Source organism: Cinclus cinclus, chromosome Z, assembly GCF_963662255.1.
Source record: "Cinclus cinclus chromosome Z, bCinCin1.1, whole genome shotgun sequence".
Lineage (NCBI taxonomy): Eukaryota > Metazoa > Chordata > Aves > Passeriformes > Cinclidae > Cinclus > Cinclus cinclus.
Genome location: NC_085084.1, coordinates 21,823,772 through 21,839,107, shown reverse-complemented (window position 1 = coordinate 21,839,107; position 15,336 = coordinate 21,823,772).

Genomic DNA, 15,336 nt, shown 5'->3' with positions numbered 1-15,336 from the left:
GGATGATTCAAGTTTATTGTCCTGAAGAGTTCCAGGGAGAAGAGGGGGCGAGCATGGGAAACGCGGGGTATTTTCTATCCCAAGTCAGGGGGCAGAGGAACCCTGTGTCACAGCCACTCAGGGCTGGCCAGGGGGAAAAGGGAGGGGTTAAGGGAAGGGGAGAACCACGCTACAAACCGAGAGGGGAAACAGAACAAACCATCCTCAGTGCAACACAAAACCATAAACGTGCATTACAACACATTTTTAGTTAAATTTAGAGTGGTTTACAGTGCTTTTCTTTTCCTGTTGTTCAACACCTAATTTGAGCTAGACTTGACTTTCAAAGATCACATGAGCCTAAGTGTCCTGTTGATTTGATGGAAAGTCTGAGAAGTCCAGCATCTCTGGAAATCAGTCGTCTCCTACCCATCTTACAGAGATGTCAGATTTTGGGTATATAAATGTTGGAGATTAAGAGCAGCTAATTGTGCTACAGCATTGTTATTAATGTTTGCATTGACTGTCTGGTGTCTGCTTATTTGCATTTAGAATTCAGGTCATTATGGAAAATTAATATTGTAGAATATAGATTAATATTGAAAAACTACAGATTTATTTAATTTACATAGAAGACAAGCAAACAAATACCCAACGATTGACAGATAAAACCCACAGTCTTAAAGATAAAACTTACAAACTATTAAAAGATTTCTTTTGAGAAATATCAAGCCTATTTTCCTACTCACAGCAGTACGGAACTCTCACTCCTTGCCCTCCTTCCTTGCTCTCTCTTTACAACTTTCTAGGTGCCATACACCCCGTGCACCTGGGATATTTCAGGCAGAATTGTACTTTCTGCTACACAGCATTCTTTGGTTTTAAATGTAGGGGGTTTGCCATCTGAAATTCACATTCTTGGCTGTAGGAGTGATCTGCCACATAATTCACAGCAGGCACAGCAGGAATGTGGTGAACTGCAGCTTATGGTATTGCATCTGATGTGATGCATCTTTTAAAAAATGCAGATGGGCATCACTATACAAGCCAGCAAGCTCAGCTGGTTTTACAGTCTTGCATGCCATACCACAGCTAGGATATCAGCTGTTCCTATCAGCAAGGAGGAACTGGTATCAGGGAAAGTCAGAAACCACTGCACCAGGCTTTTTATGGGACTGGTGCAAATGCAAAAAAGTCAACTACAGCTGATCCCCCAAAACGGAAAAGACAGCAGGAAAAATTCAATTCAATGGGCTCCAAAATTGTTCACAATGAGCAGGGAGAAAATAAGGAATGGGTGAATTTCTGACCCACAAAGAAAGCTACTGTGTGAATCCTGCAGCTAAGATCAAAACAAAAGATTAAATGTTATCTATATTAGGGGAGAAGTGGGAGACTAGTTAAAAAGAAGGTGAGAACTGGCCAACTGTGAGGCTTGGCAGATAGCATCAGGATGGAGAGAGATTGTTTTTGGAGATTCTCATTGGAATATTTTGGATCCATCTTGCTCAGTTGATATTGGTGGCCTGGTCAGGAAACACTGTTTTAGGACTCTGTAAAGAATCACAGAATCAAGAGAATATCACAAGATGAAAGGGATGCACACATATACATTGGGTCCCTGCGGTTAAGAATTTTCATAATTAGTAAGAAGCAGTGCATGCTATATTTGCAGAATGTGTGCAGGGATTCTTGTGTGTGGTACTGAACAGCTCGTCTACGATATCTGGCTGAAGAAAATGGTTTTGTGACTTCACCTCTCCTCCAGTCCTCAGTGTAAACAAGCAGCTGCAGTAATCAACTGATATCACACATGAGCAACATCCTGCCTACGACTGAAAAAGCATGTGGTCAAGACTAAGAGCCAAACAACTGGAGGTCAGGAGATGGAACACCTGAAGGGTAGTTGCAATATTCTCTGGTTTCAGTGCCTTGAAACAGTATGGAACTGTCTTGACTCCGTATTACAGTGCCCTGGTCATGCAGCAAGAATTAATGTGAGCAATGTAATTTGGAAACCTGCAGAGACCAAGACGAGAGTGAGTGTATGAACGCTTACACTTGCAAGTAGCTTTAGTTAAAAAAATGCTAGAGGGACTTTTTACCTTGTAATGGCTTACATAATCAAGGTGCAATAAATACTAACAACTAGAACTGTTGCCATGAGTTAATGTATTTAAAAGGCACTGTGCAAGAAGTGTGATAACTTTGCTGAATTTATATATTCATTAATCCTTGTCAGCATGTTCTAGTTTGAAAGACAGGTGTTTGCTAAGGAAAGCAGAAACCTCCCTTTGGACTGAAAAATGTGATCCTTCCTTCCTACAGATTATTATGAATTTCAAATTAAGGGAACTCTCAGGCCAAGGTATGGGGGTAGGAATAACTGTTCTTTACTAGCTTATCTAACAAGGCAAACAAGAACAACAGCTATGAAATTAGCCACAAACAGAACAATAACTCAGTCCCAGTCCTTTCTGGCTGCAGGCACCTTTTCCCTGAGCTGCAGTTCCCGGTGCTGGGGGCAGGCAGGTCCCGCAGAGCTGCAGGAGGGCTGGGGGTGATGGCAGCGCTGTCCCAGGGGGAGAGAGAGATGGAGAGAGCCCTCCGCTCACGGTGTCGGTCCTGGTGCTCAGCAGAGTGCTGGATGGTGGCAGGTTACAGCGAGAAGGCAGCAGGGCAGGGTCCGACAGCAGTGAGGATGGCTCCTGGTACTGATTGGCAGGGATGAGGCCCAGGCGGCGATCGTCCTTCCAGTCTGAACTCCACGGGGGAAATAGGCCGAGCCAGAGCCTTCTGTCTGCTCTTCTGGATGTTTGGATATCGAGGGGTTTCCCTCTTCCCTCCCCTCCCCCTTGCCACCATGGCCCAGTCAACAGGTATCTTAGCATGACAATGGGGAAAATTCCACAGAGGGAAAAGGTAAAGAACCAACCCCCAACACAGCAAGAAGGAAGACCAAGATGTTTTGTGGCAGGAACTGGATATCTCCAAAGACTTAATTAATAGGAGGATTATATACTATATACTTACTAGATACTATGAGAGAAATGTATGTCCTTAATAACAATGTCTTTTTTTTGTTTTGTTTTGTTTTGCTTTCCAAATACAGAAACAGGTTAGGAAAAAAAATAGTTGACCCAAATTAGTCACAGGATGATGGAGTAAGAAAGATAATGTGTATGTAAACTGAAATGGAGTTCTAGACTGTTTCAGACTGCTTCCAGTAGAGATAAAACAGATCGGTGCTGGTGCTGTATCACTTCTTTTTGCAAGAAGAAGAATAAAAAGCACTGAATAAAACTCAATTATGTATTTAGAAAGGTGGCAAAGAGTTAAAGGAAATTAAGAAGCTGTACTATCCAGGCACAATTTTATTTTTTTTTTCATCTGGCCACAAGATAACTACAAAGAAAACTACTTTTCTTTAAATGAAAAAGAGACTAACCGATAGGGATGGGTATAGGCCACAACCATGTTCAGGGACAGAAAATCGAATTACTGACTTCGCAGGAAAATTTTCTTCGCAGTGAAAAGGAACTGGACCAGTCAAGAGGGGTTGGTGCTCTGCACCTTAAAGTGCTTTTACCTGACCAGTACCCCATCAGTCTGGAGTGTAAACGCAGGGCCACAGAAAACGCTGAGGTTTGTTGGCATCCACAGAGCAGCCAAAGCCGCAGCCAAAGCAGCATGCCCGGAGCAGGGAGCCGGCCCTGCCCGGCTCAAGGAAAATAAGAGACACTCGGGGCGGGTTTGAGTCGCCCCGCACTCAGCGGCTCCCCGCAAAGAGGGCAGCTGGACCCAGGCTGGCGACACCACCCGCTCGCTCCCGGTGGATCCCGCCGCGATCCCGGCGCCGGGCGATGCAGTGCGCGGGCGAGAGCTCCGAGCCTCAGCGCCCTATCCCCGCCCCGAGTGCCGGCGGGGTTGCGGCCTGGGCGTCACTCCGCGGGTAGTGAGTGCCGGGTCGGCAGAGCCTCCCGCCCCACCTTTGTGCTGCCGCACGCACTTTACAGGAGTGGCGGGACTGGGAATCCCGAGCTCCCGAGGCAGCCTTGCCTCCTCCTCCTCCTTTCCCCTTCCTCCTTTTCCTCCTCCGCCGGAGCGGGGCTCATGATGGCGGCAGCTGCAGTAGCGGAGGTGAGCAGTGCCGGCGGCAGCAGCAGCAGCGATACATCCAGCACGGGCGAGGAGGAGAGGATGAGGTGCCTCTTCCAGACCTGCGACGGCGATGGGGATGGCTTCATCAGCAGGTAGCGACAGCGGGAGGCGGTTCTTTGCTGGTACGGAGCCGTCCCGTCCTTCCCCTCCGCCCCGCGTTTTCCGACGCTCAACTTGTGGGCGAGTTGGGGGCTTCAGCGGGGCCTCGGCACCGAGAGCTTCCCGGGACAGCGGGCGAAGCCTGCCCGCAGCACTTCCACCTCTGCTGGGGCTGAAAGGTGATGTCTCCGACCCCGGATTTCATCACCTCGTGTCCCGGGCAGGTGGTCTTTGCAAGTAAACACACAAAAATCCGGTCGTGAGGGATCTAGGAGAAAACTCACACTGTTGTCCCAGAACATATAATTTTGTTTTGTCAGTGCGTTTTAATCAATGTTCTTGTTACACAGTTTCGTTTAAATTCCTCTGCTGGTCCTCAGAGTTTGTGGTGTGTCACCCAGGCTGATGAATTTCGGTGGGGAAGGGTGAGTTCGTGTATTTGTAGTAGATACCCCGAAGTAAGCCATAGTGCAGTGTTTATGGGTCTGGAAGCACTGGCAGTGCGTTTCGGTCAGGGGTTGTTTTTGTGGCAATAAGCTCTCACGGCATAATTGAAAAAAATACTGAACTTCAAAAGGTGGCATTTGCCAGAGGCTGTGGAAACTTGCATTTTCTAAATGAAACTTTTGCTATTGCTTGTAATTAGTAAGAGCCTCTAGAAAACTGGGACAGTGAGGGAATTTCTTAAGTCTGCCATTTAACCTTTAAGCTAAGAATATGACCCCACAGAAAGGCTAAGTAGACTTGAATCGCCACTGCCATTCCTTTGGAGCCAGAAAGTTGTTGAAAATCTGTAAAAACTGGCAGTCACTTTAAAAATAAAGTTCGAGGGTTATGATAATTTTTATCTAAACGGCTCCTTGAACACTTTCCCCCCCCCTCAGTCTAATGATTATTTCGACAGTTGTGTTTTTGATACATAAACTTTGAAAATGTGTACTTTCCAACCAGTGTGATAAGAGTGATTATTTTTCCATTCGTTTATGGTCTTCATGGAATTTATTCTGATGTCTGAAAACTTGTGATGTTCACATAAAGTGTGCACTGTCTCCTCAGAGCACGCTTGTTCTTCTGTACTGTCATGTTCTTCTGGAACGTAAACTCTGAATTTCAGGACCTTACTCGAAGAATGTTAAGGTTTTAACGTTTCATAGGTTGAGAGATGTTATCATGACACAAGTTCCTCATTTCTGATTGACTAATCCACATTCCCTAAGTTTTGTCCTAGATTTGTATTCTGTGTTCTTCAAAGTAGGTTTTTTCAGACTGTTGCTTGAACTACAGTGTCAAAAACGCCAGGATGTGTCTGAGTAGGGACGTTGGATTTTATGGAAATGGCAGTAAGGCTCAGGGCCTGGGTGGTGGTTGAAAGTCCCTCAGGAGATGGTTGGTTAATTTTTGAAGGTTGCTAATACTTTGCTTCAAGGCAGAACTGGTGTGGCCTTTGTCAGAGAATATGGTATTCTAAATTACTGTCTTCCTTTACATCTCTGTATGTGTGACAAAGTAGTGAAGGAATATTTAAGAAATTATCTTTAACATGACTTTACTTCACTAGCTGGTCTGGATGATGAGTTGTATAAATGGAATGCCTTTCTTGCTTTCTGCAGTTACTCAGTTTTGCTTCCAATCTGTTTTATGGCAGTGGCTTACGCAGGAGGAGACTTGTCCAGTTGGATTTGGATGTCTTTATAGTATGTACCACCATAGTATTATAGACAGCTCTGTCATGTTTATGGACTCAGGGTATCCCTGTTAAAAGTATAGCACCTGGGGGTTTGTTGTTGTTTAGAGCCCTAGTGTTTAGGTAATTGCATCTTTTTTAATGTCATAAATTAAAAGAAAGGCAAAAAAGTTACAGCTGCTTTTATACTAAATTTCATATTGCCATTTTCTGCATGCTGTTTGTTTGTTTGTTTGTGGGGTTTGTGTTCACGGGCCAGTTGCTTGTCTTTCCTGTTCCTTCTCGGCCTGCTTATTTGCACTTCTCTTTGCTCATCCTGTGGCCAACAATTTTTTGCCTTTCTTGCAGAACAGTGGAGATTGAAGGCTGACTTCTGCATGTTGTGGTGTCTCTCACAGCAGGTCAAAAATGGCCATAAATGCCCATGCATCTCTGTAAAGAGCTGAAAACACAGAAGCTAGCACTAGAAAATCATCACCTTCCTTGTGTAGTAGAACTAGAGCTGGCTATGATCTGTAATCTATTACTGGTACTAAAAAGAAGCTATTAGTGAGCTTCTTTTTCAAAAACTAGCTTGTTTTCACTGCAACGTTGCTGAAATTTGCAGCTTTGCAGCTGCTACTGAGTATAAATTTTATCTTTGGGAATTAGTATCTCTTCTATTTTCAGGCCTGAAGTTTGGTCAGTCATTTCTTTGCCTTGCATATGCAGCTGTTTGTTTGTAAGGTTTCTTTTTTTTTTTTCCAGCTCCATAGCTGTTAAGGAAAATAAGATATTTATACTTGCAGCAAGAGCAGACATTTTGTGTGTGTGTGTTTATTTAGTTCATATTGCGTGGGGAAAAGAGGTGTTTGCATTCCTAATGAAATAACATGGTGTCTTAGCTGTGGAAGTGCTTTATTGTGCATCAAACTGCAATAAACCTCTTCAAATAGTAGCAGGGAAGTACAGGCACAGATGGTGAGGAGGAGCATGTCCTAAGATACTGATTAATTTTCAGGCTCTCACCTGAGATGTTGATTAATTTTCAGGCTCTAAACAAGATGATATCAAAACAATAAAGCATAATTAAGGATGTACCATTGGTGGGTATAATCCTGAAGACACTGAACTATGGGATATGAAATGCTGAAAGCTCTGAGTTTTGCATTGATATGTGCATATTGAAATTTTACTGCATCCAGATAGAGAAAAGTACTGAGAAAACACCAGAGCTTTAACTTTGTGGCTTGTACTGAAGCAGCTTTTGAGTCCTTTGGGGTTAATATTTATTACTTAATTATTTTAACATCTTGCAAATGTTTGGCTTTTTTCTGATACTTATACAATAAGAGGTAGTTTCACAAAAAATAACTAACCAACCAACCAACCAACCAACCAACAAACCAACCAAGCAAGCAAAAAGTACCCCACCACCAACTCACTTGTAAAGCAGTCGACAATTAAAGCGGGGTTCTGAATGCTTGAGGCCAGCTGGATGAGCATTGCTGAGAGCAGATCACAGCACTAGACACTGTTTACAGCAGAGCTTCAGTTTTGCAGCTGTAGCTGGATTGTGTTGTAATTAACAAAAAGTTGTTAACTGAAAAAACAGTGATTGCATTCCTTTGTTTTATTCTGTTTGCTTTGAAAAGCTTCAGAATCTGATGTCACAGTTCTAAACATTTCCAGTTTCAGTTTCAGAGGGTTGGTGAATTGTGGAGGACATGTGTGCTTTTTTACTTATTTTTGGTTTTGATGCTGTCTGCATATGTAGCCTGGAGTGCTGGGTTTTTATGGGTGACAGGCTAGATTAATGTCTTCTTCAGAAACTTAATTGCCTTGTAGCTTTATTAGATGTGGATTGTACTGAAATTCCACTTAGCACATAGTGAATTTCATCCTCACTGCAGAAGTCACTGAGTTTTGGATTACTCTATTGTAACACTGCCAAGTGTAAAGCTAACTTTAAATCTGCAGGAAGTACTTTTGCTTTAAAAAAATGAAGGTGTGAGCTGTGGAAATAATCAGGAAAGAAAAAAATAATTTCATTATTAAGCTACCAATATGCTAGCCTTCCAAATTTAGCTTTTAAGTGTGGATAAATAATTTTAGGATTGTAAAGAAAAAAGTAAAGCTAGTATTTAATTCAGCTAGAACTTTGTCATTAGATTAACATGTTAACAATAATGGAATTTATTTACAAACAAAAGAAAGTTTTGTTTATAGAGTGTTTGAAAACGGTATTGTCTGTGTACACATATTTTTTTGCACTGGGTCAAGGTCTTACAGAAAGTCTTGGTTAAAGTAGAGTAAGGTGTTAAAAACCCAGTAAGCCTACTAATTTTGTAATGAGCTTATACAGCATGTTAAGAGGACATGCTGAATGACTCTGCCTTCTCTAGCCCTGCACAGCAGCAGTTAAAAGGAATTATTTGGATTTGATTTGTTACCTGAGGGGTTTTAGTGGTCTGTGGCTTTGGGAGCTCAAAACCTTTGCAAATACAGACTGATCCTTCCCTTTTTAATGCATTGTCACAGTAGTAGAACATTTACAGCTTTCTTGCTGGGTGTATTTTGGCACCCCTTCAGTGTTTCTACATCCAGGGGCTACGCTATTAGAGGAGAAAACCCAGTGTTTTTCAAAAAGACAAAGTATTATTTGTCTTCTTAAGAGAGGGGATTTATTCTTCTATGGTCTCTGTTACTCTCCACAGCAGACATTACCATTTAATTTAACTTTTTTTCCAAGTTTGATTCTGCTAATGTGCTTCAACTTCATTGCTTAACATTTCAAGAGATACCTGTTGAAGCACATAAGGACTGATAAAATGAAGCAGCAAAATCAGTGTAGGTTGTCTGTGACCAGTCAAGTTACCACAGTTGGTAAAACATGTGTTTAATCCATAAGGTGACCATTTATGAAGTCATGGAAACATGTTCAGTTAGGATCTCTGAAAACTTACTTTGGGCATGAGTTAATATTCTGCATGTAGAGGCTTTCTAGTCTCTGCAGGGTATTCTGGTACTGGTGGAAAGCAGTATCAGGAGCAAGCTGTTGTGAGTGCTTCTCAAATGTCAGCAGAGTAGGGAGTGGAAAAGCCATTTATCGTAAAGCAAAAGGTTTATAAAAGGTCAACTGTAACAGAACAGGTGGAAATAGAAAACTGCCTTTGAAGTCTTGTGAGAGATATAATATTTATTCTGCTAGTTTTGCAGCTACTGGGATTTCAGATTTCAAAAAAAGTTTGATCCCGGTACTGTACAGTCCTAAGTCTGACTTCAATCCAGCTGTCTAACAAGAAGACATCATTTAAAAGCAGTCTGCAAAATGTCAGCAAGACTGGGACTAAGCTTTGGTTAGACCTTGCCTTCAGTCTGGCTCTTCACATAGCAGGGCTGTTCTTACCATGAAGCTAAAAAATTTAAGACCTCAATACAGGATTTTATTCTCACTTGAGCTCTGGACTATTTGCTCTGTGTTTTCTTTAAACCAGCCCAGTTTGAGAAATTCCAGGGGAAAAAAATCCCAAATCTCCAAAACCCCAAAACCTTGGCAAAATAATTTGTCCATGCACTACTGCTTTAGTTTGTCTTGAAAACAGTTTCAGCTTCCAGATTCTCTTCCTAAACTTAATTGTAGTCTTTATCCATCTCCATTAGGAGGCTGTCACAAGATCTGTGATCCGTGTAACTGAAGGATTGCTTTTATATGGATACAGCACAATACTTCCTGTATGCCAAGTAAAATGGTGACTGGGAGCACTGTTTCTCACATAATTGTCGTCTGTTTTTTCTGTTTCTCCTGGGACTTGCCTTAGTCAATGATTCCACAGTTGTATAGAATTTGGTGGGGTTTTAGTCCAACTTTGTCTTCTACAGGTCCTCTTGGAGAATCATAACCAAAAAAAGAATAAGTTACAGGGAAAGCCAGGAGGGTGGATGTGTACGGAAAGCCAGAGAGATACGCTTAGTTTGAGATGAAGAAAGAGGTATCTCCTTTGTTAAATAATGTGTCTATAAAATACACCAAGAGTCAACATTCATTAAGGGATTATGTATTTCAAAGTCTGTATTTCTTACAGCTGGTACACAGTCAAAGAAATATGCTCAAACTTGAATTTTATGAACATACTGTATTTTTAATTGGTCAGCAGCCCAGTTCTTATGTAAACATCAGACACTTGAAGAGTGTTCTAGCTGGAGTTGTTAACATTTTAAACTCAGTGAAGTTAGTTGGTGTGTTTTATATATTGCTTTTTTCGTTCCTCATTGGCACTATTAGTCTGGTAAAAGGGACTAAGGAGTATATATCAGGCGTATTGTTACATGATATTACAGTATTTTCTTTCTTGGGACCTTGTTGTTCAGGTAGAATGTACTGTGGGAAAACTGTCCAAACAGTAGTTCACTTGAAAATATATATATGCCATATTTTTTGATCCCTTTGACAGTTGCCTTCCAGCTGGCTTCTAAGCAGTGAAGTTATTTTTCTTTTTAGTTTCCTTTATTCATTTTAGTAATTAATATAATAATTTTATAATTAGTAATATTTATTAATTTTGTTATTGGTTTTATTTTGTTTTATTGAACTTGTTGCAAATACCATGTTAGTTGGGTTATTACGGGAAGTTAATGACTTTTCAAAGTCAGTAATTTCCCTTTTGTGATTAAAAAAAAAAAAAAAAGTTAAGCTGGGAATATTTTTGCCTTGTGTTTTCTTGGGTTTCTTGATGGCAATTCTGAAAGATTAACTTCACAAATATACAGTGTTACTTTCTTCCAAAGGGTGATAGGGAGCTCGGCCCTCATGAGATCCTTTGGTGCTTGGTCTTTCTAGCAAATCCATAGCCCTGGGTTTATAACCACTGGTGGCTTTTCTAGCAGTATGACTGGGACTATGGTAAATACTTGGTTTTATTTAGCTCATGTGTGATTGCATTTTCCATTTACAGCAGGCGAGTCAGTTAGCGTCCTCCTTAATCACTGATGGTTAGCTTGTGTTCCTAGGGAGCAACTTTCTGTATCTTTTCCAAGTGAATTTGTCAAAACCTAGAGTTTGAAATTCATGGATAGGTTGACTGTGTTGGGAGGCACTTGAATGTGAGAAGAGTTCTTCCAGTTCTGTTTCTTTGTATTTATTGTTTGAGGGTGGTATGTGCAAATACTTTGCTGGTAGTTGGGGCTGGATTCTAAAATTATCTTAAAATCCTCTTTGTCTCTGATTGCTAGGGTAGGCCAGAGATTACCTGGCATTGATTGAAGCAGCAGGTCATACATGTTTTGATTGGGAGTAAGGAACCTCAAAAAATACTTTGGCACCTGGCCTTTTTTTTCAGATATACACCTCTAAGTTGTGCACCTGCACTCCTTACAGAATGGACTGTGAATAGCTAGTAGAGGGTTTAAGGTTTTTTTAAGTCAGCCTGTTTTCTGCCAGGTGATGTTTGGCTGTGCATGGTCCTGGAGTTTTACTCTGTCTGCCCTTGGTTCCAAGAATCACCTTAGCTGCACACTAGCTCAGTAAGAAATACTTCTTTGCAGCATGGTCAGTTTATAGTTGTGACTTTTTATCTGTCTGTGTGACTTTTAATTTTGGCACAAGATGATAGAAGGGGGTAAGAAATGAGCTTGGGGGTTATTTGTGATCCCTCTGATAATGTCTGCTTGACTTTTAAACATGCTGCACTCAAAATGATCTGAGCTAAGAAATCCCACTAAAAGTTAATTCATTTTCAGAAGTGTAAAAGGACAACAGAGATTTTATTGAGACTCTGGTATCTGAGCTTGTAGATGAAAGATATTAACAAGGCTGGTGTTGTGCCTAATTGAGTGTTGTCCAAAGGATGGGCTTCAAATGGCATCTGAAAGAAAAGTTACGCTGTGGATACATGGCTTTTCAAATCCGCTGTATTTTTACTGTGAATGTTCACATGCATCTTTTAGAATAAATAGTCCATATGTGGAATATGTGGAATTCATCCTAGCGCAGGGGTTCTTGCTTTCATTGACCTGTGTTAATTAACATCACCTTAATGCTTAATTGAAATCCGCACATTCCATTTCTCCTTTCTTCTGAGAGATTTTCTGTTGCAGTTCCTTTTTAAATTTAATAGAAAAGAACAGTATTTATGTAGTATTAGTGGTTATTAGATGAAATCGGTGCTCCTAACCACATGGAAGAGTCTGTAGGTTGAATTGTTACTGTGTATTAGCAACATATTTGAAGCCAGTGAACAGCACAAAAGAAAGCGTAGAATGGCAGAGATTCTATTGACAAACTCTGCTTCTCTGTTGACAGATGGACCTTTGTTTGCCTGCAACAGTTCAGTCCCCAGAAATGAGACCCTTAGCCAAAAAGGTCCTGTCCTCTCAGGTGATGTGGTTTGTGCTAGTGTAGGTGATCAGAGCACAAAGTTTAAGCTATTTCTAGTGAGTAGAATATGCATTTGTTGTGACATCTGTAAAATACATTTCTGTTCTGAGAAGTACCTGCTGCAGGCTGTCTGTCTTGCACGTATCTAGCGTGAAATGGGGAAGAGACGCACACACAGAAACACGGTGGTGGGGAGGGAACCAGCCCCTGCTTCCCCAGAGGAAGGAGTGGTGTCTTGCATGCTTGGAATAGTATGGTGAGAGGCAGCCAAGCCAGGAGACAGAGCTGGGAAGTAGAAGTTCAAGTGGCTGAATGATGAATAAAGAATGCAGGGCTTTGGGGCTGGCTGATTGTTAACCTTGTCTTTTCCCTGATGATGCTCAGTGTTGTGGATCTAGATCAAGTTGCAGATTAGTTGTGAACAGGCACTGGAACATGCAGAAATTGAAACTAGCAGGGAATTTGAAGAGTAAAATTGTTCCACACTATGGAAACAGTTTTGAAAAAGTGACAGAAAAACCAGAGAAAGAGTACCCAAGAGAGGGAGTCAGTGAGCTGCTGATGACACTAAGAAGTGTGAGATTTTTGGTTTTGTTTTCCTTTCTACATTGAAAATAACACATGTAGTGAGATTGTTCATGCAAATAGGACTGGTAACAAATACCTTAGATAGGAGAAGGAAGAAAGAAGTTGAAGAGTGCTTGGATTTGTTTTAATTAGTTGTACTTGGAGATTTTGATGTAATAATCCTAAAGATGTAACCTCAGAATTATTTTCCATTCTTTTTTTCTGACTTCTTCTGAAAAATAGAAGTAACAGGAAATGGGGAAAGATAAAATATGCTGCTTTTCTTTAAATGTATGTTGAGATGGGGGTCAGTCAACAGACAACTTGCTGTGTACGGATTTGTTAAGAAAAAGGTCGAAGCCATCTAATCTAAGATCTAGTGTCAGCAGTTTGTTAAGAAAAAGGTCGAAGCCATCTAATCTAAGATCTAGTGTCAGCAGTTTGCGGTGGGAGTGAAACAAGAGATGCCCTTTATGTTGTCTATTTTAATTAAGGCTTTCGATGTTGTTTTATGATACTCGTAGGCAAGCCAAGGAGCTAGACTAAGAGAGTTGTTTTTTTGTTTTTTTTTTTTTTTTGAGCTGTGCTTGGAGCTCATTTAGACACTTGTGCTTTGTTTGACACACACAATACTGTATCAAATTGAAATCAAAAGGATGGCCTGGTCCAGATCAGCGTTATTAGGGATTAATGATCTGGATGACATGATAATGGGTAAACTTTCTAAAATCTGAGGTGACATCAAGCTGAGGAAAACTGGAGGCTTGATGTGGAATGAGGGTCACAATTGGTGCTGACCGATGAAGGTATTGCTTGAAAAAAACCCCAAGTAATATAAAGTAGAGATAAGCAGAGAATAATAGCACATTTGGTGATATACATACAGGATGTGTGCCTGATGAAAAACTTTATGAGATTTATAGTGGTTCTCAAGTTAAACTTGAATTAACAGAATTGGGCTGTTGCAGAACAAGACTTATACTTTCAACTTTTAGTCTCTTTTCAGACTGTGCTTTAAGCTGGTATGTAGTTCTGTGTGCTGTCATCCATTCAGTTGGTGGATCATTTAGAGAAAGACAAGAATAGTTTATGGAAGGTGATGGGAGATACAAAAAATGGGGTTCCTTACTTAAAAGAAGGAGAAACATCTGGTTATGGGCTTTAAATATGTAAAGACTATTTTTCTTATCCACTGTGATGGCAGAAAATAGGGTGTTAACTTCTTTTTTGAAGTAGCAAGCTGAATTGTATCTGGGAAAATTAAGATTAGGAGACTTGCAGAAGACAACAGTGAAGTACTAAGACATAGTACACATGGAGGTTGTGGCTTTCTTAAAAAGCAGCTTAGACGCCCATCCATGAGTGATGACACTTTTTTGAGTCTGGCATGTTGTCCTGGTTTACAATACAAGATATATATTCTATTACCATCGGAGAAGGGTGATCATCCTTATCTCTGTGGGAAGTATCTTCTGTTAATGGGCCATTGACTCCTACTGTATAACTGATAAGATTACATCATCCCATTGGGAGATGCTCCAGCCAGGAGGACCAGCCAAGCCTTTCCTACCTAGATAAAAACTGAGGTTTAGAACGCCAAAGGCAGCCTTTTTCCACTGGATTCCAGAGGAAGAACCAGATTTTTTCCACATCATCACTGGACCCTTTGGAGGAAAACTGCACCAACCCCCTGACTGACAGGGTATGGGGTTGTATTCTGACTCTGTCAGTGGTTTTATTTTTTATTATTGCATGTATTTCATTCTTCCTTTTTCTCTTCCCTATTAAAAATTGTATTACTGACTTGAAGTCTGACTGGTTTTGCTTTTCAAACCAGTACATATGTTTTCTACACTGGTAGGACTTCCTTGCCTGTCTTCCTCTGTTTAAGAGTTTGTCTGCTGAGTTACGCAGTTTGTCTCTTGTGCTTATAATCAGGCAGATGTGCAAGATCCTGTATAGTGCTATATAGACTTGTACTATACAGAACTCAGTAGTTACAGAATAAGTACCTTTTATGGAAATGCAGTCTGGTCTAGTGACCTTTTTCCCCCCATTTCTTTCAACATTACATTTACACTTTGCTTTAATTCCTTCATATTTGGGACAAATATAGAAAAAAAGTCCTATCAAATATCAAAGCTCTTACGTCCTCCTAAGTTTTCATGTAGCGTGACAAAACCTGTCTGCATGATTCCTGATCACAACGAGGTGTTAAAAATGAAGCTTCAGTGTGAGGTTTCAGATCCCAGTATCAACAGTATCGCTGCTCAGCATTTTAAGCAAGCATGTCCAGCTGATGTGCCTGTTCTCCATCCCATCCTGCCTCACATTATTCATGCCTTGCCAAACAAATCAACCTCACTGAAAATGGCTCATTTACAACTATTGTCTGGTGCTGACAATGTACTTGATACACAAATTATAGGGAGCATTGGGACAGCCATAAGGAAACGGAACTTTACCTTAAACATAAACAAAATGGGTGTTA